Source organism: Austrofundulus limnaeus, unplaced genomic scaffold, assembly GCF_001266775.1.
Source record: "Austrofundulus limnaeus strain Quisiro unplaced genomic scaffold, Austrofundulus_limnaeus-1.0 Scaffold315, whole genome shotgun sequence".
Taxonomy (NCBI): domain Eukaryota; kingdom Metazoa; phylum Chordata; class Actinopteri; order Cyprinodontiformes; family Rivulidae; genus Austrofundulus; species Austrofundulus limnaeus.
Window position 1 is genome coordinate 345093 of NW_013952717.1, and position 2537 is coordinate 347629.

Below are 2537 nucleotides of genomic sequence, written 5' to 3' on the forward strand. Positions count from 1 at the left end.
CACACACACACACACACACACACACACACACACACACACACACACACACACACACACACACACTATAAAGACATGAATGAGTTGCTTTGATTGAATTATTTTTAGTCTTTTATGAAATATTTAGATTTTTTTTCACAGAGTTATGAGTTTTGTTATGAAGCTCAGAGGATGTATTTGCCTGTGTGTGTTTGTGCGTTTGTGTTTGTGTGTTTGTCTGTTAGTAAAATATCTAATTCAGGTCTGCAGCTGATTGGCTCTTGAAGTCATCTCAATCAAGATGGCTGCGACTAATTAGCTCTAAAAAACKTAAAACTGACTGTAACACAGTTGAGCTGATGTTCAATGTGGGCGGAGCTAAATGTTTGAGAATAAAAAAAGCTATCTGGATTAAAAAATTCAAGATGGCCACCACAGCTAATGTTGAATGTTTTTAATTCAGCTGTTTTAAGAAATATTGAGCTGAATTTCTGTGTAATTTTACCAAAATATGATAAAAAATAATGCTAACAACAACTTCAGCTTTTTTTAGACAAAACTGAAGAATAGTGTAAAGTAGTTGAAAACAGACTTTACCAAATTCTAATCCAAAATAATAAATATCATTTTAAGACTTTATGAGATGAAATTTGTTGTGGAGCAGCTGAGAATGATCAGAATCTGTTTACTGATGCTAATCACAAATTAAGCTAACTACTAATGCTAACTTTGCAGTTTTAGCTTTCAATTGTTTGAAATTGAAGATTAGTATTGTTTGAATTTATACTTGTGGCTTGTTGTGTTTTTCTTCTCTCTGCTGCCTTTCATTTCATTTCATTTCATATTTGTATTTTCTTTTTGTTCTATTGTACATAGAAATTAATAAAGTTTGAAATAAACATGAATAAAACTTTACAAAGGGCTATAATTCAGCCAATTCTTAAATATACACAGCTAAAAATATATTTAGTACAGTAATTTCAAAGAAGAATGTTTAACAAGATGTAAATGTAAATAAAAAATCTAAGAGCCCCGCCCKCTTGTTATTTATTTGGAAGTGGCCAATAGAGTGACATCACGGCCACCCCTCTGGCCCCGCCCCTCTGGCCCCGCCTCTCTGGCCCCGCCTCTTTGGCCCCGCCCCTGTGTGCTAGTATCTCATCATAAAATTACTTTGGCAAAAGTTTAAGTCTCGTCTAAGAGTATTACTTGAGTAAAAGTCTTAAAGTAACTGATTTATTTTGTACTTAAGTATCAAAGGTAAATTTCTGACATAAAATGTAATTAAGTAACAAAAGTAAAACTATTGAGTAAAAATTAACGGTTCGATTTTCCAAAGTACATTTACTGGGAGGTGACCTCTTCAAAAAATATTTTTTCTAAAGGTTTGCAGTTTTGATGGATTATGTACAAATTTGCTACCGTATCAGAATTTTATAAATACTTCTCATCCAACCACAACTAAATGAACTTTATACAGGAGCCACAATTTTTCAGGAAAGTATTTTTTTTTTTACAATAATGAGCCGAAATGAAATACTTTCTACTTCTTACCTGTTAAAAAATGCAAGGAGTAGAAGAAAAATTAGTCTGAAAAATAATTACTCAAGTACAGATACCCAAAATTTCTACTTAAGTATGGTAACAAAGTATTTGTACTTAGTTACATTACATCTCTGAATAGATTTGCTGGTGTTGGTCCGAAGCACAGCTGATGATGTGGATTAGTTCACAGCAGGATCAACAGTTTCCACTCATCCTGAAGTACATCAGGACTCAGAGGTGTAGCTGTGGATGAGCTGAATGTTCCCGCCCACTGCTCTCATGTCATGTCTCTGATGTTTGTCCACGTGAGGCTGGAGGCGTCACAACAAGCTGGTGTCAGACGACGCAGCGATGAGACATGGCTGACCCTAAAGGTCCAGTGTGAACGCTGTGTTTGCAAACGTTACCAGAAAACGTCCGCTCAGCTCTCATGACGATGGCAGGTGCTTCAGTCCAAACACTCGTCCCTGCTGGAGCCGCTCGTAAAGAACTGGACCAAGATGAAGGAGACGGTTCTGATCTGAGCTCAGCTGTGACACCGCAGGCCGTCTGAGTGTGAGTCTCTGACACAAACAGCCTTCAGCTCCTGCTGGAGTCGTTCCAGGCAGACGTGTGGAAAGACTCACAATTAAAGTGAGAAGTGAAGTCCTGTAATCTGAACCCAGGTCTGACCTTCAGCTGGGCTCAGGGATTCATCTGGTCAACATGACATCACTGAAGGAGACCTGAGGAAAGACCCAGCTCACCCTGGATGGATGGATGGATGGATGGATTTATTGTGAATTCACAGTACATTCACAGTAAATTCACAGTACATTCACAGTGAATTGACAGTGAATTCACAGTGAATTGACAGTGAATTCACAGTGAATTGACAGTGAATTCACAGTAAATTCACAGTGAATTCGCAGTAAATTCACAGTGAATTCACAGTAAATTCACAGTGAATTCACAGTGAATTCGCAGTAAATTTGCAGTGAATTCACTGTGAATTCACTGTGAATACACTGTGAATT